Source organism: Danio rerio, chromosome 6 (genome assembly GCF_052040795.2).
Source record: "Danio rerio strain M-AB ecotype USA chromosome 6, GRCz13ab, whole genome shotgun sequence".
In the NCBI taxonomy this organism is placed as follows: Eukaryota; Metazoa; Chordata; class Actinopteri; order Cypriniformes; family Danionidae; genus Danio; species Danio rerio.
Window position 1 is genome coordinate 40,735,001 of NC_141026.1, and position 25,298 is coordinate 40,760,298.

The 25,298-nt window shown below is 34.8% G+C and overlaps 1 long non-coding RNA gene across 1 annotated transcript in view; it reads left to right on the top strand.

Moving 5' to 3' along the window:
* Positions 1-23,758, top strand: part of LOC147836433 (uncharacterized) — a 62,261-nt gene extending 38,503 nt beyond the window's left edge. The window contains exon 3 of the long non-coding RNA XR_015493943.1: positions 21,353-23,758. This is a non-coding gene — a long non-coding RNA (uncharacterized LOC147836433). The remainder of the gene's footprint in view (positions 1-21,352) is intronic.
* The last annotated feature ends 1,540 nt before the right edge of the window (positions 23,759-25,298 follow it).

The window sequence follows — 25,298 nt, forward strand, 5'->3', positions numbered from 1 at the left end:
GAAGATGTGTACTGTGGTCAGATGAATCAGTATTTTTGATATTTTTGGGGAGAAATGGACACCATGTGCTATGGACCAAAAAAGAAAAGGATCATACTATTACCAGCAACAAATCCAAAAGCCAGGGTTTGTCACGCCAACCTGCTATTATTATCAAGCAATATCTAGTCCTGGCTGTGGAGGAAGGGGCTACAGGTACTTGACTGGCCTGTCTGCAGTCCTGACCTGTCTCCAATAGAGAATGTGTGGCACATTTTGAAGTGCAAAATGCGACAACGAAAACCCCGTAATGTTGACTGACTTAAGACTTGTGTGCAGGAATAATGAGTCAAAATTAAAACTGAAACACTTCATTACTTGGCGTCTTCACTCCCTAAACATATTTTAAGTGTTAGAAAAAGAATAGCAACATTATAAAGTGGTAAATGTTTTACTATTCCAAATTTTTATAAAATGTGTTTCAAGAACCAAAATTGGAATGTGTTTATTTAAATAAAAATAAAAATAAAATAAAAATTTAAATAATGTGCTGTTGTTTTGTCTGCAATGAAATACAAGGCAATGTAAATTAAAAAATCACTTCTTTCTCTTTTTTCATTTGTGTTTTCCATACTGTCCCAACTTTTTCTGATTCAGGGTTGGAGAATAATTAAAATGTTCCCATTTTGTATGTTATAATACCAGCTTGATCTAAAGATGAAACATAACTATTTCATGTTTTGCCAGTTTAGTGGCTAATCCATATTGATACAAGTTTTAAAAAATGCAATTATTTATTTTGACTTGGTGTAAAGAATGGTATTTTAACTACAGCAGTTCGAACTGTAGTTCTACGAAACAACTAAAAAGTTATGATATATATATTTCTAGTCAAACCATCATTCTGAAATCTTACATTAAAAAAACACAATAAGGGCAGCATAACAGCATTGATAGCTTAAATATGTGGGAGAGCATTGCTATTATGTGATTGTATTTTATTGCAATATGGAGCAATTAAGTGTTGTTGTTAAATCAAAAGTAAATGACAAATACTTGAAAATTAATTGATTTAATGACAGTAATTATCTACGGTTACACCTGAATTAGTTACAAGTAACTGTAAAAATAATAAAATATGAAATGATAAAAACATGATAATAATTGTACCCAGCTTAAATGTAAAATAATGTTTCTCCAGAGCAGGAAAGGAACAGAGCAGGAAAATAGTTTACCACCTGTTTTATACCTGTCTCTTTCTTGACCATGTGACCAAAGCCCAAATACTGAGACAAACTGACCAATCAACATGTGACCACATCGTAAAACCCCCAAAGTCCACACACCAGGCCCTGATCTAATCAGTCTTGGAGTCAGTTTGGACCTTCTTGGTGAAAAAGACATGTTTTACCATATAAACAAAAGCATATGATCATTTTTCTTTCCTACAGTGGTACCAAACACCTCCCTTAACCAGATTGAATTGTACAAATTCATATGAATTAGCCTCTAAATCAAAAGTAATGAATTACCATGAGATACACTGTAAAAACTACCTGTTAATTAACAGCTTTTGTGCTTTCTGTTTATTTACAGTTTTGAATTTCATTATAGGATTTTGATCTCTGCTCTGTTGACTTTTGATGTTGAATATTCAACTCTACAGTTTCACAAAGTGAATTTTATTGACATTTTAGTAGTTTGAAATAATATACGAAATAATACATAGAGAAGCAAGTCTTTTAAAATAACAAGATGTACTAGCAGTTTTTTACACCAAATATACACCAACCCAGACAATACATCACTTTACACTATTACACTTTACTACTTTTTCCAACTTTTCAAGATTAAAAGTTGTTGGAAGAAAGATAAAGGTCCCATAATGCATTTAACAGCATAAATGAATAGGGGAAAATTAAAAAACAATCACAAAATATGGAAAACTGCTAATTTACGGATATTTTAATGTAGCGTTGTATAATAAATAGATTGATTTATGCCACTACATTGTCATTACATCCATCCAACTTCCCTCCAGAGTTTCACATATCAATATAAACTGTCTTCATTATGATACCATATACAATTTACGAGATTTTTTTTTATTGTGATTTGTGATTGATAAAGTGATTTGATTATTTGACATGCTGTACAGACAGAACATAGTAAATTAAGATTCTTGCTTAAAGACCCTTTTTTTGTTGCGTAAAAGGTCTTATGCAATAGTAGTAGTGTGATGTAGTGTGTATTATGATCTTAAATAATGTACAGTAACTAAAATAAACATACTCCATACTTACTTTGATTTGTGTTTACTTCGTGTAAGACTTTAGCCTGATTAAGGTAATCAAAAATCTCTGTTTCCATAATAAATTTTTAATCAGAGTATTGTCCCAATAGTGTTAATATAATATCATCGTGGACCATGTACTGTAATTAGCAGAGCAGCAGTTTTTAGCAGAGAATCAGATTCAAAACCTTGTCCCAAAATAACCTTGTTCTCATTTTAGTCAGATTAAAAGCAAACTGCATGAATCCTCTGCAAGATTCCACAAAATAGCTCAAACTGAATTTTTCATCCAGTGTGAAAATAGTTGATTGAAAACTTGTAAATGCGTTTTTCTTTGTGCTAATTCATTTAGTTTATTTTATTAGTTAATCTGCTGTATGGAATATATATAATGACGTTCCTCGCCTGTAGACTACTGTATTAAAACAATGTCTGAGAATTTGATATGGTACAAAGTGATCAAATTGCAAAGATGTTTAAATATGTTAGGAAGTTGTTCAGCACTATGACATTTTGATCACTTGATTAAATTGTGATTAAACTTTTTAAGTGACGAATCTTATAGATGTAATACTTGCACTTTGACTTCTGCTTTTTATCGATGCAGTATTTGCACTTAATATGTTCTTGAGTTATGTTGCTTTACTACTTACTTTCATTCTGGCCCATGTTGCCATGTTGTTTTGGAATGACAAAAAAATCCTTGAATCCTCGAATAAGTGTTTTCAGTGTTTTGGAACAGCTAGAAAATGATCATAGTCACTGTTTGTAACAATACAGTGGAAAAAAATTGACAGACAAAAACACAAAAAAAATTTAATTAACTTTGTTGTTTTTGTTAAATATTTAATATTTTTGGTAGTATCATATATATTAAAATATTATGAAATACTTACACTTTAAAAAAAAATCTGTTAATTGACAGTTTCCATATTTTGTGATTCACATGTGTTTTACATTTATTTACGGTTGTGAATTGCATTATAGGACCTTGATCCCTGTTCTGTTGTCTTTTGATGTTGAAAAATCAACTCTACAGTTTAACGGTGACATTTTAGGACACTTTAGTTTGAAATAATATAATATATAAGAAAAAATATATAGAGGAGCAAGTATGTAAAATCTACTGGCAGTTTATTATAAGGTTGTTTTTACCAGACAATATATCACATTAAACTAATAAAAATGTTAATAAAAGTCACTTTTTTTGCACATTTTAAGGTTAAAAGTTGTTGGAAGAAAGATCAAGGTCCTATAATGTAATTCAAAAGCATAAGTGAAGTTTATTTATGAACTAATTTCGAGAGGATCACGTGCTTATGATTGACCACAGCTGGTCCTGCATTGGCTATCATATGATTTACCAATCAGACAAATCCAAACACACATAAATAACCAGATATCCTCACCTTAGTCATCTTCGCCACGAAGAGTTTCTCAATCCAGGATTAATCCAGGACAGGGCGGCACGGCGCCTCAGTGGTTAGCACTGTTGCCTCACAGCAAGAAGGTTGCTGGTTCGAGTCCCAGCTGAGCTAGTTGGTGTTTCTGTGTGGAGTTTACATGCTTGCATGGGTTTCCTCCGGGTACTCCGGTTTCCTCCCACAGTCCAAAGTGAATTAAATAAACCAAATTGGCACAGTATAGTGTTTTAGTACTTGGCATTCACTGCATAACCATATGCTAATATTGTTGGCAGTTCATTCCACTGTGGCAACCCCTAAATATCAAGGAATAGGCCAAACAAAAAAAATTGAGGAGCTCTCGAGACCTATCTCAGCTCATTCAGAAGAATTTGTACAAATGATCCACTTTTCTGACAATACACAAAAAGTTACATAGCCTGGTGAGAGTTTGCTGAATGTCACAAATATTGTATATATACAGTATATATGTTTTTATTGGCAAATAACAAATATTAATATAATAATAATTGCAATAAGGTGTGTTTCCCTAATTGGTCCTGCCTGCTTTTTAATAATCACCAATGAATGTCTAAATAATTCACTGGCCTTTAGCAGGTGTGGCAAAATGTTAGTGTTGGGCTTTGACTGCAGGGTTACAAGTCAAAAAAAGCTCTCTGTTCTCACAGATGGAGGAAACGAATGGACCATTAATCTGATAAATACATGATGGACTCTGATTTATTGCATTTGTTACCCTGCAGCATCCATCTGCTGACCCAAGAGCAGGAAAGGTATTTTTCAATCATTAGTTAGAAGACACTGAGTAAGAACAAAATGCTTCTCTCAGCACTGCCATCCATCCTCATTATCACTGGACACAGCAAATTCGTGGTCATTTGAGTAGAATACAACAGTTTCATTCAGTTATAACTTTCTTCTTTGCATAGTATTTTATTTGAGTAAAACGGATTTTTACAAATGTACACATTAAAAAATAAAGAAAATATTGGCATATTTTTGCATAATATTATATTTGGTCTAAAAGATGCTTTCATGTTTATTTTCAGTTTTAGACGGGTACAATATTTTGTAGAATAACATTAATTTTCAATCACAACAAAGAAAAATGTGTTTTATTTCGAGCAGTAAATAAAGTATTACAACGATTGATTTTTGTTATTTGAAATTTGGAAGGAATGTTACCAGATCTTTATACAACTAAACAATTATTAACATTTAACATTTTCAAACTCACAGCTTATAAATCCTTAGATACTGCATATTTTTGGCATCAAAAAAGTCGGAAATGTAAATATGTAAATAAAAACATTTCATTTAATTTTCTTCTAATAAATATGTTGTGGTTTCCATAAAAGGTCATGTATCTCATAAATATGAATATTTTAATGTTAAAAATGTTAAGTAATGTTTCTCGATTACCATATCAAATGATTTATAAAGCAATATGACAATTACTATGTTCACATGGACATCCGTAATCGAATTATTTGCTTTAATCTGAATACCGTCAAACAGTGTGTATGAAATATCCTCTCGCAAAATGCGACGACAAATCTACATGTCGGTAATAGTTTGATTAAGGTGTTTACATGTCTGTACTTACCTCAATAATGCAACTAAAATCAGCATACTCCACATGTCTTAATTTGATTTCTGTTCAGTTCCATTATGACTTTAGTCAAATTAAGGTAATCAAAAATCACTATTTACATGATAGACTCTTAATCAAAGTACTGTCTTAATTATATTAAACTCAGATTATTCTTGTCCATGTAAACGTTCTCACTGAAGGGTTGAAGTAACTGCTTTGCCATCCCAGGTGTAAATTACATGTACATTTTATAATATACAATAGAATAGAGAATACATATATACATGGACATACATGCATAAATGTACATTCTTGCTCCTTGTGAGCCAGCTAGTGTACAATGTTGCCTTAGAAGATTTTGAACAGATGTATGGTACTCTGAGGCTTCAGACAGCTGCCACTGCTTTTCAGAATGAAATCCATGGCATGTGTATGAAATAGAGATGCACAACTTCAAAAATCTGCACAGAATAAATTCCCTGTGATTTCTCTTGCCAGATTGACACAGTTTATCTCAGTTCAGGAGTGGCTGAGAGAGCGAGAGATCGGCCAGCTCATTAAAGTCTCTCTTTGTGACACAGGGAATAGATTTTTTTTCTTCCTATGTACTTTTGATGCAGCCTCTCTTTCAAAGAAATGAAGGAAGAAAAACACTGCGTTTGGTTTCAGGCCCAATTTTGCCTTCAATCAGCCTCCACATGATGTTGCGTGATGGACTGGACATTTTTGAGACGAGAATAGCTACAATATCCCACTTTAAACTTAGCGTCTTGTTTCTGAAGTAGTTTTGGGCTCATTTCTATCCAGGATGTGCTTGGACTGTAAGAGATTTTTTTCTCAAAGTAAATTACCTCTAACAGCTTCATTTCATCCAGGATTAAACTACTTTGGATTCAAAGATGCTTTCTCAGAGGAGGAAATAATGATAGACCATACTAAAATAAAACAAATATTTGAGGGAAAAAGAAAAACAAAAATCCTAATTTTGGCAAATTAGTGGCTACGTTTTAGTTTTCAGAAAAGGTCTACTTTAAGGCCTACCCCAAACATAACATTCTAAAAAGTAGAAACTAAATTATTGTTAAATTAATGGGGACCTATTAAGCAAAAATCATTTTTATAAGGGGTGTAAACACAGTTTGCAACAGTCTGTGAATATAAGTAAAGTTTATTCATGAACTAATTTCGAGAGGATCATGTGTTTGATTGAGGATTGACCACAGCTGGTCCCACATTAGCTAACACATGATTTACCAATCAGATTATTCCTTTAACTCTATAAATAACCATAGTTTCTTACCTCCTTTATCTTCATCTTGATTGACTGTACCAAATTGGCACATAGGCGAGACAGTGGTGCAGTAGATATTGCTGTCGCCTCACAGCAAGAAGGTCGCTGGCTCGAACCTCGGTTCAGTTGGCGTTTCTGTGTGGAGTTTGCATGTTCTCCTTGCCTTCGCATGGGTTTCCTCCGGGTGCTCCGGTTTCCCCCACAGTCCACAGACATGCGGTACTGGTGAATTGGGTAGGCTAAATTGTCCGCAGTGTATGAGTGTGTGTGTGAATGTGTGTGTGGATGTTTCCCAGTGATGGGTTGCGGCTGGAAGGGTATCCGCTGCGTAAAAACTTGCTGGATACGTTGGCGGTTCATTCCGCTGTGGCGACCCCAGATTAATAAAGGGACTAAGCCGACAAGAAAATGAATGAATGAAATTGGCACATAGACAATCTCTATATAAGCAGAATATCTCTTTATATCAGGGGTCACCAATCTCGGTCCTGGAGGGCCGGTGTACCAGCAGGGTTTAGCTCCAACTTGCCTCAACACACCTGCCTGGATGATTCAAGTATACCTAGTAAGACCTTGATTAGCTTGTTCAGGTGTGTTTGATTAGGGTTGGAGCTAAAATCTGCAGGACACCGGCCCTCCAGGAACAAGTTTGGTGACCACTGCTTTATATCTATCCGTATAATCTGTCATTATTCATAAATAAGTTAAGACAGTTCTTGAGACCTACCTGAACTCAAAATCCCCTCTTGCCCTGCAAACCTGAGGGAGCCCAGGGCTTGAGGATCTTATAAGCTCAGGGCCCTCTTCTTTACACACTTTATAATCAATCATCAGCTAAGTGTGAACTCTAAAACTAGTTTCTGATGGTAAAAATGTCATATATTTTTTTATCAGACTTATAAGCATTCTGCAGAAACACTTTTATTGACATTCTCACTTTGTACACATCATCAGACGGAGAAAGCCTCGCCCATTAGTAATGATCACTCCCTCATTAGGGTAGGACATTTTTGAATCTGCCACTATGCTGACACAGGCATTTGTAGCTCCACCCTCTTTTGAAAAAAATCTCATTTGAATTTAAAGCGAAAGTCACTAAAATGGCACAGTTAGGATCAAAGCCTAATGGTCCATTTCTACTAAGTGGTACATTACGATACGGTTTGGTATGCTTGTATGGCCATTTCCACTGTCAAAAGGTACCTATAAGTGACCACTACTGGACCACTTCTACCCTTTCAAAAGGGTAAATAGCACAACAAAAGGATATTAAAAGGCGGAGCAAGATGCGTAGCTGAACGCTATTGGTTTACAAAGATACATCACTAGCTTGTGCACAAGCAGGAGAATGAAAAAAGTGCCATGTTTTAAATACACAGCTGAGACATTACACCGTAATAATATATACATACAAAACGAGCCATGGTCAACCCAAGCTCAAGCAAACCTTGGCGTCGTCTTGATGAACAGCCACAAAGCCAAGAAGAAGAGCAGAATCAACCCTGTGACCCATAGTTGTTTACAAGGCCGTCTAAGTGCGACAGGTTTCGATTTCTCACTTGTGCTTGTCATGCGTCTATATTTGAAATCACTAACTTCTTGAGCTGATGATAATAATGTGCGCATGATTATTGAAGTGCTTCAGACATCCGATCCTTTCAGAAACAAAAAAATGCACGAGTGAAGCGTGAAAAAACAAAGGAGAAGCCTAAACAATGCAAAGGAGCAACTGATCATTTCAGCAACCTAAAACATGAGCAAACTGCCATGTCTAACTATTATCTTTACCTTTTGGACTATTATGAACTCGGAATGACGGAATCACTTTCTATCAAGAGGTTACATGTGCTGGTGAAGATTAAAGATACAGATGAGAGGTTTGCACTGACTGATTGCTATATCTTGTGTGTTATTTTTGAACCCAAATAAGGACTAAATGTTTGCTGTGTGAATTTTTCTGTAATTGGTAACATATCGGAGACTGTAAGGATCTGTATGTGTTCATATATGTTGCGTTTATTTATTTTTATTACATAATTGCAGACGTTTGGTACCATTGGCACTCTTTTGGCAGTGGAAACGCACACCTGATAAAGGTGACCTGTACCGTACCGCATTACTCAAACGGGCCATGAAAGAGACAGTTTCAAAAAGTTATAGAACATAATTTGTGGGGTATTTTCAGATGAAACTTCACATGCATACTCTAGGGACATCAGACACTTATTTTAGTCTTGTAAAAAGGAGCATTATAGGCCCCCTTTAAAGTTAAATGAGGATTGTCAGTTCACTGAAGGAATTTACGAACAGGTGCAAATTAACACCCATAACTTTGAGCTTTCTGAAACTGCTCATTTTAATCAGTGTTTTGTTTTGTTTTTAAATATATGTAATTATATATTTAACTCATTAAATATTCTTAAAAACTGCTCATTTACTTGTTATATGATCACTAAAATAAAACTACTACTGGGTGACTTTGAAATTGTGAGTTATGTCCAATTTTGATCTCCAGTGTATATATAACATCCCGTTTGCTGTGAAAGAGCATGTGAGTAGGTCAGGATAAGATGTGTCCCTCTGAACATTTTTCTGGATATTGAGTCGGATCATAGGGGAACCACTATTAAAGTCATCTCTAAAATAACCTGACTTTAGGGAAAAGCGCTATGGTCAAACTTTAGGTGAGAGAGCATCACTATGTGCAGATGGATGATCGATTGCCACCTTAAGGGTTTGCTGTGAACCGGGGATTCCTTCAATCAATCCCTCGAGTCTTGTGCTGCTGCTGCTGCTGCTGCTGCTGCTTGGGGCTTTATTGTGAGGAATCAATATGCTCTTGCTTGGTTTTTCATATGTTGGCTGTTTGTGCTCAAAGTCTGCTTATATGCCTGTAAGCCTCTTTGCTCACAGAATATTAGCAAACAGCCAAATAAAACGCAAATAAAAAGCAATATAGGATATGAGCTGATGATTAATTGAAAGCGATTTTTCATGTGCATTTCACAAGTTCTGGTAAATCTCCAGCATGTGCTTTTAGATGTTGCAGCATTTGCTACACTTTTGAACAATGATAACCTATACAAAATTGAACATTCATTGAATTTAATCGGGTGGAAATGAAATGGAGATAATCGTTCCATGAAAAGACAGCTATATTTGCATGTCTTGAGCTATGGCTTTGTATAGTGAATGCTGGAAAACAAGACATGATTTACTATACCTGTCATCTAATTTTTCCCATATTTTCTCATAATTTACCATTTTACCTCGTTATCATCCTGTTTTAATATTTTCCCGTATTTCTCCCATATTTATCGTCTTTGCTGATCTCAGAGCAGCTTCTGAAAATGTTATTGAAAAGGAGTGGGTTTGGGATTTGATTGTGTGTTAAGGCACATTTAAAATATGTAAAAATGAGCATAAAGAGTTTGGAAAATAATCAAATGTTGATGTTTAGAGATCTGTGCATTCTGTCTTAAAGTGACAACTATTTTATCTAATAAAATGAGAGATCCGTTCGCTACTTTTCACTGAATAACTATAGTAACTAATGAGAATCAATGCATATTTATATACAGTGAAGAAAAGGTGAGATTTCCTAACTTTCAGTTACTATATATCAAGCTGTTATGTTTAACAGGCTAAAGTGTTTAGTTTATTAGGACCTTTTATATTGTAGGGTATTTAAAAAAAAGAAAAATAAGCATTTATTTACAAATTCCCATGTTTTAAGGCTGTTTTATACTCCTGCGTCAAGTGCAGGCGTATGTTCTGGTGCAGCCTGGCATACCCCTCACTGTTGCTGACATGCACCTCACCGTTGATGACATGCACTTCTCACAAAAAGTAGCTTACCTTCAAGTAACTAACGCAAGTGCTGATAGCCGAAAGCCGGTTGAAGCAAGTGTTTACAAGAGTCGAGTCTCGTGAAAGAGCTCCAGATGGGAACTTTTGTTTTGTGTTATCTTATGACTAAAGTTGTTGCACGCCCGCCAGTTCCCGCCTCTGTATACGTGAGTTTTTCGTAAATCAAGGTAGTGTTGTAAAGTAGGTACTTGTACATTAAGATAACATTCAGAAAAAAAAACAAAAAACCTGCAAAGAAAGTTGACATGGAGGAACATAAAATCCTACTGACAGCTAGTGTTTTGGAAGTGTTATTGCAGAGCAACAGAAACAGCGCGCAGAAGTATAAATGCATGACTACACGCAAGGCAGGTGCTATGGGTCACTCGACGCAGAAGTATAAATCAGCCTTTACTCCAAACTCACTTGTCAAATAAGTAGGGGTGTAACGATTTATCGTTGTACGATTTATTGCGATGCAAAAATGTCACAATATGCATCGTGGCGTTATGATGATTTTATTACGATATGACGTCCGTTTTCACTTATTAGTTGAGCTGTTTGCATGTGAGCTACGTTCCACCTGCTGTCGCACGTGAGTTCAGATTGCAGCAGCAGTAATGTTAGCAGACCAACATAAGTGGAGTTGAAATAGAGGATGGCCCATCAGCTCAAAATCGTGCGCGTCTGCTTCAGTGAACAGAACCTGCAGGTTGTGACTAACAGGTAATAAAGTAGTAAACAACATTCAGTTTGTGGAACAGACTGATCGTTCAGTAGCCGCGTGGGAAGTATGAACAGCAGTGGAAATGAAACCGAAAGCGTGCACATGATTTAAATAATCATATCCCATTTTAGAGTTATGATTACGACGAGCATGAACTCTTTTTACTACAGAGGTACACAAAAATGCACGTCAACATGATACACTTGATAGTGCCGACATCAGCGACGCCGAAGAAATAGTAAACCTGCCTAAACTGCTGAAAAGAGCCACGACTGTCCTGTGTAATAAAAAGACGGCCACCCTGTCACTCATCATGCCCAACATGAACACAGCCATCCATAAAAACCTCTTAGACAGATACACATATGTTCAGGATTATTTAATAGAACTGCTGATTAACTGGAAATGTAGATATTTTTTTTTTTTTTTTTTTTTGCACACACAAAAAAGTGACCAAGCAAAGCCTTAAGCTCTTACTGTTAAATTCAATTGAATTGAATCATTTCAATAAGATTTTATAAGAAGTTTTTTAATTGTTTTATTTTCCAGAGACAGTCCCGTTTAATTTATTTTGTTAAAGAAGGTTCAGTTTAACAAGTTGAAACAAAAGAAATACATAAAAAATAGTTTACTTGGTAATTAATTTTTTTTAAATAAAATTTGCATTTCAGTTTAATTTTAGATTTTCATTCCAAATATCAAGATACATATCGAATTGTGAACATTATGTCGTGATACACATTGTATCGTGAGCTGAGTGTATCGTTACACCCCTACAAATAAGTCTATAGTCGTGTGAAAATTAGTCACATTGAATCAATGTAGTTTAAACTCTTCTTTATTTAGGCTGTTTCTCAATATTCTTTAATAATCATTCTTTTTTTCCTTGTGTCCACAATTCCGTTTTAAACCTCAAGACTGCAACAACAGAAGACGCGTGAAAGAGTCTGGATTCTTAATATCGGGAATGCATCGATGCAGACTTGAGAGCAAAACTTGCTTGAGAAGTCCCAGATGTCATTGTGGCTCAATTTTACAAAGATTTATTCTTAAAGTTTAGAGATAACTTTTTTATCTCAGGAGTTTCCTTAAATGAAACGGTGAAAGTAAACATTAACATCAAAATCTTAATGAGGGCAAAAACACATTAAGGGTGTTTATTTGCTGAAATTCGTAAATAAATCTGTTTTATTTGTATTGTGCAAAGTACAGTGTGGGCCATTTATATGGATACACCTTAATAAAATGGGAATGGTTGGTGATACTAACGTCCTGTTTTTGGCACATCAGTATATGTGAGGGGGCAAATTTTTCAAGATGGGTGGTGACTATGGTGGCCCCTTTTGAAGTCAGTCATCTTGAATCCAACTTTTCTTTTTTTTTCAATAGGAAGAGGTTCATTTGACACATCAAACTTATTGGAAATTTCACAAGACAAACAAGTGTGTTTGGTTTTAATGTAACTTTTTTCTTTCATGAGTTATTTACAAGTTTCTGACCACTTAAAATGTGTTCAATGTGCTGCCCGTTTTGTTGGATTGTCAATGCAACCCTCTTCTTCCATTCTTCACACACTGATAGCAACACCGCAGGAGAAATGCCAGCACAGGCTTCCAGTATCCGTAGTTTCAGGTGCTGGACATCTTGTATCTTCACATTATAGATAATTGGCTTCAGATGACCCCAAAGATAAAAGTCTAAGGGAGTCAGATCGGGAGACCTTGGGGGCCATTCAACTGGCCCACAATGACTAATCCACTTTTCAGGAAACTGTTCATCTAGGAATTCTCGGACCTGATACCCATAATGTGGTGGTGCACCATCTTGCTGGAAAAACTCAGGGAATGTGCCAGCTTTAGTGCATAAAGAGGGAAACACATCATCATGTAGCAATGTCAAATATCCAGTGGCCTTGAGGTTTCCATTGATGAAGAATGGCCCCACTATCTTTCTTGTCGATGGTGTGAAGATACAAAATGTCCAGCACCTGAAACTATGGATACTGGAAGCCTGTGCTGGCATTTCTCCTGCGGTGTTGCTATCAGTGTGGAAAGGGTGGGAGAAGAGGGTTGCATTGACAATCCATCACAATGGGCAGCACATTGAACACATTTTATAAGCGGTCAGAAACTTGTAAATAACTCATGAAAGTTACGTTAAAACCAAGCACTCCGTAGTTTGTCTTGTGAAATTCCCAAATAAGTTTGATGTGTCAAATGACCCTCTTCCTATTGAAAAAACAAAAGTTGGATTCAAGATAGCTGACTTCAAAAGGGCCACCATGGTCACCACCCATCTTGAAAAGTTTGCCCCCTAACATAAACTAATGTGCCACAAACAGGATGTTAATATCACCAACCCTTTCCATTTTATTAAGGTGTATCCATATAAACGTCATACACTGTATATTTGTAAGGTTTTGTGCATGTTATATATCTTGAAAAAGGAAAACAAACAATAAATTGTTGTATGGATGCTGTAATATTTAAATAATTTTCTGTTAAAATTATGTGAAGGTCACGTGACCATCAGGAAGAACGTAGCATCATTGTAGGTCTCCCGAGTTCGTTCTTTCGAGGTAACCTGACAACAACAGTCTCTACAAGAACACAAGTCTGTTCTCTGCATTGTTGGAATTGAGAAACAGCCTTTGTTTTGATTTAGAGATTTCCTGGGATTCTTCTTCGTGGGTATTTGGAGTTTCCTCAATAGCGCGCCCTCTGGCTGTCGAAGCAGATTTACTACTCTACAATTAATCGCCCAGCCACCATTACTCATCAAATCAATTCACTATAAGATTCATTGGGGAAGCAAAAAAACATTTGTCTATGGCATCCCTGTATAAACGTTCTTTTTCAAAATAAAAGGATATTATTAAACACTTTTCTTCATTTAGGTCATTGTACTGCTTTCTCCCTCAAGACATATTTGATCTGTCTTAATAGATGGATCTATATTAATACCTATCTCAGATAATTAGACAAACTCATTATGTGTTTTATATTCTCAGAAAGTCTTACTGATTGCACTTATTCATTCGGGTCACCTAATTTGCTTGTTTTCCTCGTGCGCCACCATCAAATCAATCGCTTCAAATGAATCCATTTCACACGAGAGAGAGTTTGTTTCTATCTAAGTGACAAATACATGCTACGAAACCTATAGAAGTAAATTGAATGCTGTGGAGTTGCAGCTCAGCACAGAAAAAAAACATGCGCAATCTGACATCTGTACAGATACATTGGTTTGTGTACAGTATATAATGCTAAGAGAAACTCTCCGTGTCAGCAACTTTTTATATCTCTTCTGTGGTTCACACATCAAAGCACATAAAGCTTGAATATATATGCTGTTATGTGCAGATGGTGATTTTATACTATATGTAATGCAAAGCACCCAGACATTCCTGGGAAATGAAAGCACAATTACGATGTGCAGCACTTCTAGTTGGAGTAAAATTGCATTGCATGCCCCCTTTATACGGTTAAGGAAACCTTTTATGCCATGCAATCCATTCCTGGTGGATACTATTATCTGATAGCATCGTGCTCATCGTTCCAGCATTTAGAGCTCCGGCCTGCAGTAAGTAAAGCAGTGCAACAGCCAAGTCTTGTTTTCAGTGACAAAATCAACACGGGGGCATAGGTTTATCATTGTTCCGAAGGCATTTGTTACTGAATTATGTGCTCCTGGGCTACTATTAAACAACAACGAAAGGCCTCTGCAGGAGTTTTTTTGTCTTTGTTTAAAGTCACCCATCTAATAAAAAACTCAAATCTCATGTTCCAAATTTAAATACACAAATTTAAATTAAATGAATTTTTTTTTTTTCAACAAGGATGTGCTTATTTGATTAAAGATTCAGTAAAGACAGGAATCAGCCTGAATTTGTAATTGGTGCACAACATTGGAATTAACTGGCATTGTGATAACTTTTAGTTTTTCCTGGCATTAAGTTTTTCTGCAATATAATTTGTGGTGTTACCGCAATTTACTGTATATACTTTATATAAAAGAAAAAATAAATAAAGAATATATACTATAATATAAAGAATATATTTGCTGTATATACTTGTGTATGTATATGAGCGTTATCACATGAGTAGAAGTGCAATATGGCTGTATATCGGCACTGGAGGGAGGCATGTGTTGGCTTGAGGCTGCAGGCCACCGAGAGTCTAAAAATTCTTTTGTATGAGGAACTATTTTCTTCCATCTTTCTTTCACATTTGTAGCTGACCATCAGAACAGCACAAACCTTTGCTAATTTCACCAACATCACTTTAGAACTAGTATTTAAATGATTCTAGCACAATGTCTAAAGTGATTAACAGGTGATTTTGCTCACATTTTAAGATTATAAGGCTGAACAGCATGAAATGCCATTAGTCTAGAGCAGGGGTCACCAATCTTGGTCCTGGAGGGCCGGTGTCCCTGCAGGGTTTAACTCCAACTTGCCTCAACACACCTGTAGGGATGTTTAAAGTGTACCTATTAAGACCTTGATTAGCTTGATAAGGTGTGTTTGATTAGGGTTGGAGTTAAAATCTCCAGGACACCGGCCCTCCAGGAACAAGTTTGGTGACCACTGGTCTAGAGACATTTCCCAGAGTTTCTCTGTTACAATCGGGATATCATAAAAATTCATTCAGAAAAAGACAAAGCAAAGCAAACACTAGCAGATTACTATGGTATAAATACAGCACTACAACATACAAAAGAGAGATTGACTTAGAATGTCACTTAAAAGCCTCAAAAGTATATTATGTTGTCTAACAGTTGCAATATTTGTCAAACTGTAGTGAGGTTATTCATCTTCTGTCACTCCATGTGGGCGGAGTAATACACAAGAGTGAAGAGTCTGTATGAGTGCTGGTATTACGGGAATAGTTATTCGAGAACCAGACGTCAGCGAAATGAACCACCAACCTATCCAGTATATTTACCAACGCATAGCCCTCCAGCTGCAACCCAGTACTGGGAAACACCCAGACATCAAACACACATACACTATGGCCAATCTTGTTTACCCATTTCACTCATACCACATGTCTTTGGACTGTGGGGGAACCCGAAGCACTCCCAGGAAACCCACGCCAACACGGGGAGAACATGCAAACTCAGAAATGCCAGGACTCCAACCAGCGACCTTGCTTTGAGGTGACAATGCTAACCACTGAGCCACTGTACTGCCTATATCAGCTATTGACCTTTAAATCAATAGTTATCGGTAATCTGTATCAGTCAAAAATTCCATATTGGTGCATTCCTACTTACTTAACATGTAAAAAAAGAGAGGTACTTCAAAGAGGAAAACACATAAGTTATTGTTTGAATGATCTAACCGAGAATATAATTTATCATTATATAAACCAGGGATCACCAATCTCGTTCCTGGTGGTCCAGTGCTCTGCAGGGTTTAGCTCCAACTTGCCTCAACACACCTGCCTGGGTTTTTCAAGTATACCTAGTAAGACCTTGATTAGCTTGTTCAGGTGTGTTTGATTAGGGTTGGAGCTAAAATCTGCAGGACACCGGACCTCCAGGAACAAGTTTGGTGGTCCCTGATATCAACCATCATCAGAATATGAAATGACCTACAAAGACAAAAGTGACACTTATGATTGGTTTTGTGCTCCTGGTGGTCACATAATTAAATGTGTAATTAATAACATTAATCAACAATGTATAAAAAGCTAATATGTTTAGTAAAATATAAAAGGCCCCAATGCAGCTCCAACAAAAACAAGTGTGTCAACAGTGACAATTTGTTTTGACCAAAATCAAGTCAACAAGTACAATATGTCAGGGCCTTACACCTATACTTTGATTTCTGTATAAACAGCTAAAGAATATTTCAGTAGCTTCCTCTAATTCCACAAGACAAGGTGAACATGTTCTGCCATTCAGAAGTCAACAAGCTTTCAAACTTCACCTCAAGGCCGTTAGATGGTAAGAAGAGCGGCTGAGTAAACACAATGAGCGCTATTATGAGCGCGTCTCAGGAGAGTGGATGTCTGAACACTGGAGCGGTGTGAAAATGGCTAATAATCTGCAGCGAGTGCTCATGGGATTGGGCCTGCGGTCAGTGAAGCTGGGGTCGCACCTCCGTAACTGATCATAATCTGAAATGACAGAGACCCAAAACAAACGTACACTCCTGCATAGCTGCATGCAACAACACACTCGACTTTAAATGCTCTTGTAAAGGTCAGGATAGTCTTTTTTTTCTCTCTACATGCTCTTTACATTCTTCACAGTTGTCTTGTTTCACCACAGTGCTGTGATCTGTCCATTTGCTGAATATGGACAAAAATAATAAATTTACAAAATATAGTTCAGTCATACATCCACAACACAATTCACATTTACAAAATCCATTTCACAAATTCAAAACACTATTCAAAAATACACAAATCCAATTTGTAAATTCAAATGAAATTCATAAATACACAAATCCCATTGGTAAATTCAAAACATGATTTAAAAAATACACAAATCCAATTCATAAGTTCAAAACACAATTCTTGATACACGAATCCAGTTCATAAATTCAAAACACGATTCATAAGTACACAAATCCCATTTGTAAATTCAAAACACAATTCTTAATACACATCCTATTCGTAAATTTAAAATGCAATTTGTAAATGCACAAAATCAATTCGTAAATTCAAAGCACAATTCGTAAATACACTAATTAAATACGTAAATTCAAAATACAATTCGTTAATACACAAATCCAATTCAGAAGTTCAAAACACGATTCATAAATAAACAAATCCCTATCGTAAATTCAAGACACAATTCTTAATACACAAATCCAATTCGTAAGTTAAAAACGCAATTCATAAATATACAAATTTAATTTTGTAAATTCAAAACGCAATTCGAAAATACATAAATCCAGTTCATAAAATCAAAACACAATTCGTAAATACACAAATCCAATTCATAAATTCAAAACGCAATTCGTAAATTCAAAACCCAATTCATAAATACAAAAATTCAACTTGTAAATTCACAACCCGATTTAAAATACACAAATCCAAATCGTAAGTTCAAAACACAATTCGTAAATACACAAATCCAATTCGTAAATTCAAAGCACAATTCGTAAATTTAAAACGCAATTCATAAATACACAAATTCAATTTGTAAATTCAAAACACGATTTAAAAATTCACATATCCAAATCATAAGTTCAAAACACAATTCTTAATACACAAATTTAATTTTCAAATTTAAAACACGGTCACACATTTATTTATTTTTTTTGATGGTCCGTTTTTTTTTTTATTTAAGTTAAATTGTATCTACATGCCAAGTAGATTATTAGATTGGGGTTAGGGTTACTGTAAGTTGACATGTACTTGCAAAGTTTCTTATAGTCAATTAAATATCTGTTTAGCAGCAGAATCATCAAATATTAAGCAGACAGTCTACTAATACTCAAATGGACAATCAAAATAAATTCATAAATAGACAAATTCAATTCACAAATAAAAAACGCAATTCATAAATACACAAATCCAATTCATAATTCAAAACATGATTAATAAATACACAAATCCATCTCACAAATATCAAAACTTGATTCATTAATAGACAATTCCAATTCATTTGGCGAAAATATTTATGATTTTAACTTTTTAATTTACCAATTATGTGTTGAATTTATGAATTGTGTTTTGAATTTACAAATTGGATTTTGTAATGTGAATTGTGCATGTATGAATTTTAAATATTTGAAATATTTTATTTTTGAGACTGATCTGGCTCCATATGAACAGTCCAGCGATGTGCAATATGACGCTATAATACATGGATGAACATTTTTATGTTATGCTTTATTGTTTATTTTGTGGGGTCACAAAACACATTTTTTACATCAGTGTTTCCCAACCCTGTTGCTGGAGACACACCAACAGTACGTGTTTTGGATATCTCCCTTATCTGACCATCCATTTCGAGTTTTTGAGTCTGTTCTAATGTTCTGATTAGTTGATTCAGGTGTGTTTGATTAAGGAGAGGTTGAACTGTTGGATCATTTGGATAAGTGCAATCTTTAAGCCACCAATGGGTTTTGGACAGAAAAATGAATAAGAGTATGGTGAGAGAGTTGCCAGCTTAAATGTGTTCTTTTGCGTTTTATTACAAAATACTGTATTTGTTAAGTTAGAAAAAATATCATATACTGGTACAATTTTGAGTATATACTTTAAACATAAACTTAGGCTGGGTCCAAAATCGCCTATTACTCAGTAGGCCCTACATTTGAATTTGAATTTACTACTCGACCGTTAGAAAAGTATGTTCCATACAGTATGAATAAGAGTAGTAGTAATGCAACTGTGACGTGGTGGCGCAGTCGGTAGTGCTGTCGCCTCACAGCAGGATGGTCGGTGGTTTGAGCCTCGGCTGGGTCAGTTGGCATTTCTGTGTGGAGTTTGCATGTTCTCCCCGCATTCACATGGGTTTCCTCTGGGTGCTCCGGTTTCCTCCACAAGTCCAAAGACATGCGGTACAGGTGAATTGGGTAAGCTAAAATTGTCCGTTGTGTATGTGTGTGAATGAGAGTGCATGGGTGTTTACCAGTGATGGGTTGCAGCTGGAAGGGCATTCGCTGTGTAAAACATATGCTGGATAAGTTGGCGGTTAATTCCGCTGTGGTGACCCCACATTAATAAAGGGACTAAGCCAAAAAGAATATATTTAATATAATAGAAAAATGAATACATGCATCTCGGACATACATAATCCGCCATTTTGTCATGATCACATGACCTTCATTCACCCCCATTCATGAATTCTCTTGACGGTGCATCATGACATATCATAGAGTGCAGCAGCTGCGCGCTTCAGAATATTGTCGAAATTGTATTTTTCGCATACTATTTTTCATTTTTTAAAAATTCAGACATACTGCACGGCTCGCATACTGTTTTAAGTGTACACTATAAAAACAATCTTTTATTTCACTTTTTTTTCCAGAAGCTGGGGTGCCGGATAAAAAATGTCAAATAAGGGTTGTTAAATTACGGACATTTACCGTAAAATGAGACAGTAAATTACAGAAATTTACTGAAAATTCAATTTTAAGGAAATTTCTGTACTTTATCGTCCATTATTTTACAGTAAATGTCTGTAATTTAACGTCTATTATCTTCAAAATTTCCGGAGTCTGTTTGGCTGCGTGTTGAGTATGAAAAACTGAAACTCCATCACTAGCATGGTTTAAGAGGATATAGCTGCAATATTATCTTTTCTCAATAATATTCTGGTCCCTTATGTATTTATTTAATCTATCCATTTTATTTACTCTCTTCCTTTTCTTGGATTGGGTTTTGACCCTGTCCTCCTGGTCCTGCCACTTGTGCTGATGTGATGAAGGGTTTGCCGACGGCTCTCAGCTCTTCTGTGGTGTAATTAAAGAGCGACTTTCCCCCTGGCCAGACTGTTTATATGCGCTCAACCTTGGTCTCAGGCTCCCAAGCTCTGCCTCCATCCCTTCCTGCAAAAACCTGCACCAAGAAATAAATAAATAAATATTCAGTTTGGAGCATGAAAAATTATGAAATCAATTACGGAGTTAATGAATTTGATTTATTTGGGTTTTCTGCTTCAGGAGCGCTGGAATTGTGTTATACCTGCAAAAACACAAGCCGAGCAAACTCTTTTTTAATAAACAGATCATGCGCGATTCCGCTGTCTGGTTGGAACTTCTGTAGTTGCTATGGATCAACAGCTATAATAAAACAAGAGCGTGTGAATAATTTAAAAGTACAGAGATTTTAATGAGGGGCGCAAACCGTCAACCTACATCCGTTTTCGTTGCATCGTGATTTATTGTTTGATATGCGTTTTTCTCTTTGCCTTCAGCAAGAAAAAAAAGGTGCTTTGGTTAATTAAACAAAATCAAAACCCTCCACGGCATTAAGTAAACGCTTTAATTGTGATGAGAGAAAACATGCATGAGACCTTAGAGTGGAACGAATAGAAGAAAAAGTGTAATTAAATAAAGATTATTGCTGGGGAGAGGGGCATGATACAATTAGCCACTTATAAAATCCTATTATAATAAGTAATATTGCAAACTAATCCATCACATGAAGAATATATTGCAATATTGTACTGCTTTTCTTTTGGGAGATGAGTGGTTTTTTTTTTTGTTTTTTTTTTATCCATCCATCAGGAAAAGCATATCAGCTCAGCACTCATGTTCAGCCTTCATGTTATCACTTTACCAATAAACAGGAACAGCGGCCGACATCTAACAGCAGGAAGCTGAACAACAAGGAGTTGAGATGAGAGGAAGAGCTGCCTTCTTTTTGTGTACATTTAAGGTGCGTCTTGCTTTCCAGAATTTGATGATGTTACAACATCACTGGAAGTATCTTAAAGGTTTCTCTTGTCTTCCTGGATTCAAATATATTCAGGGGGGAGGGGGGACAGGGGGGTACTACGAGGCCAGATCAGTCTCAAAAATACAAATACAAAATAAAATTTGTACATTTACAAAATCCAATTTGTAAATTCAAAACACAATCCATAAATACAACACACAAAATCATAAATATTTTTTTGCCAAATGAATTTGTGTTTATAATGAATCGTGTTTTGAATTTACGAATTGGATTTGTGTATTTTTGAATCGTGTTTTGAATTTACAAATTTGATTTGCCTACTTTTGAATCGTGTTTTGAATTTACAAATAAATATGTGTTTTTTATTTGTCTTTTGAACTTACCAATTGGATTTGTGTATTTTTGAATCATGTTTTGAATTTTTGAATTTGATTTGTTTATTTTTGAATCGTGTTTTGAATTTACGAAATTGCATTTGTATATTTGTTTAATCATGTTTTAAATTTACAAATTAGATTTTGCTACTTTTGAATTGGGTTTTGAATTTATAAATTGGATTTGTGTGTTTTTGAACTGTGTTTTGAATTTATGAATTTTATTTGTGTATTTATGATTTGTCTTGAATTTACGAACTGGATTTGCCTACTTTTGGATCATGTTTTGAATTTACAAAGTAAATATGTGTTTTTTATTTGTCTTTTGAATTTACAAAATGGATTTGTGTGTTTTTTAGTTTTCTTTTAAATTTACGAATTAGATTTTTGTATTTTTGAATAATTTTTTTATTTGATTTGTCTATTTTTTAATCATGTTTTGAATTTACAAAATTGCATTTGTTTATTTTTAATCATATTTTAAATTTACAAATTCGATTTGTATACTTTGGAAATGTGTTTTGAATTTATTAACTGGATTTTTGTGTTTTTGAATCGTGTCTTAAATTTACGAATTGGATTTGTGTATTATTTTATTGTGTTTTGAATTTGCGAATTGCATTTGTATATTTATGAATTGGGTTTTGAATTTACAAATTGGATTTGTGTACTTTTGAGTCGTGTTTTTGAATTTACAAAATTGGATTTGTGTATTTTTATTGTGATTTAAACATACAAATTGGATTTGTGTTTCTTTATGTGTTTTGAATTTTTAAATTGGATTTGTCTATTTTTAAACAATGTTTTACATTTTTTAATTGGATTTGTCTACTTATGAATTGTGTTTTAAATTTACAAATTGCATTTGTCTATTTATGAATCTTGTTTTGACCTCATGAATTGGATTTTGTAATGTGAATTGTTGATGTATGAATTATACTTTATATGTATTATTTCTGACACTGATCTGGCTCCATAGTAATTTGCAGAAAAATACATTAAATATAATAGTGAACTAATGATTTTACAATAATACTATACTCAAAAAAATTAATCCATTAACTGATTGTAACCTTTTGATTTTATTTAATTTGTCAGTTTTTTTTTAAATGTATGTTGTCAGATTCTTTGGAGTCAATCTAAATCTGTTGAATACTATGTGGAATACTATTAGATTTAATATATAAAAAATATCAATATGGATAGATCTAGCTGAAGAAAATGCCAGATTAAATTAGCCAAATTCTATGAGATTGATTTACTTAAAGTTTAGGGGCAAAACTGATGCAGTTCCATACTCCTAACAAATAACAAACATCAACCAAATAAAGTTTAATATGTTATGTAGAGAACAGAAAAAGTATTTTAAGGTTATCATTATCATAATTATTATTATTGTTGTTATTATTGCTGCAGTTTTTTGTTGTTTTTTTATAGAATAAGATAAATATTAGCATTTTACTCAAACCCATACCTGATGATTCCAATAAATCCAGAGAAACGCAATATAGTGTTTTTTAATGTTGAATGTTTTTAATTTTGAGTTTAATTACAGTTTGAGTTTTAGCAATTCTAATATGTGCTCTTTTATTTTATTAGATATTGTTTTTTGTCCTTCTATTTAGTTTTTCTATTGTATTAAATTAATGTATTAGTTAATGAAAAATGTTTCCCAATACTGGGTTCCAGCTGGAAGGGTATCCGCTGTGTAAAACATATGCTCGATAAGTTGGTGGTTCATTCTGCTGTGGTGATCCCTGATGAATAAAGGGACTAAGCCGAAGGAAAAAAAATGAATGCATAATTAAAAATGTTTTTACTTGTTACTGAAGTTACCAATTAAATGTCTGGTTTTCATGGAATATTTATATAATTTTGTTATATGTAAATATATTGGACCTTATTATTTCATTTTAATTATTTATTTGCAATTACAAAAAGCAAAAATTGTTTGCTTCATCTTTATAAAAAGTATTGACTCTTTAAAACTTTAATCATACAGTACATAATCCAAGATGAGCTAAAATATTGAAGAACCACAGATATTATCAAAGCATTTTAGTCTTTCTGGTGCTGCATCAGGTAAGGACAAATAGCACACTGCAAGCTGAAGAACATGTGCGGGATGAGGTCTTAAGGGAAAATAATGAGCTGATCAAATGAGGCACTTTTATATCCAAGCAGCAGGCCATGGCAAACTGAGATGTATTTGTGTTGTGCAGGTAATGTGAGCCTGTAATGGATTAAAGAAACAAGATTGTATCTCAGCGATGTTGAGCCACAGTGATGAAGAGACTGTTAGACAGCACCGCCGTCGTGACTGTGATACACAACACCATCCTAATGTCACCTAAACACACAGCAGTTTCCAGCACACAAACACTACTCTCTCACCCTCTATACTGACGCAGATATATCATGCACTTCTGCTCAAGAAAAAAATGCACTGCTCTATTATCATTTTTAACTCTTTTAAAGGGGATATGTGATTAAAATCTGGCTTTTGTGTAAGTGCTGTGAATGAATACATCTACCAGTCCAGAAAAAGTGAAAAAGTAAAAAACTGAAACTTTGATTTGAGAAGCAGAACTTTAAGTGGCTTATGTGGAAACCTAATCTGAATAGATTTTACAACCCTAGTGAAATATATACAGTAAGAGAAAAAAGTATTGAACACATCAGCATTTTTTTCAAAAAACATATTTTTAAAGGTGCTGTTGATTTAAAAGTTTTATCAGATGTTGGTAATAACCAAAGAAATCTGCAAAGAAAACAAAACTAATTAGTTTATGTAATGAGAAGTGACGCTGACAACGGAAGTGTAGATCCAAATGCAGGTTTATTATTTGAGAGATCAGGTAAGCAATAGTCAACGCATTCGGGCAATCCAGAGTCGTTTAGTCAAAAACACAGGCAGATGGTTGAAAGGCAGGCAGCAGACAGAAATACGCAGATAAACAAGGCGAGGGTCAAACCATGACAAAGCAAAACAAAGGAAATGTGTTGTAATGTCACAAATAAAGTAAATAAGACTTAGCAACAGTGTCTGTGCTGCTTAAATAGTCTATGTAATCAGTCCCTGAAAATCCTCCGGCTGTGTGTATGCAATCAGTCAAGATTAGGAACTGCTGTGAGTGTGTGTGGTGCATGAAATGGCAGATTTGTAGTTCTATGCAATACTGTGTGATTACCTACAATTTGCACAGGCTAGATCACTGGTGACCATAACAGTTTACAGATAAAGTTCTGTGTAATAAAATAAAATGACACAGGTCAAATGACACAGCTCAAAATAGCATTGAACACATGAAGAAAGGCAGGGAAAGCCCAGAAAGCAGCTAAAATCTCCAATCTATGCTCATTCTGAAAACGTACCCCCATATACATTTCTGAAGAGCGC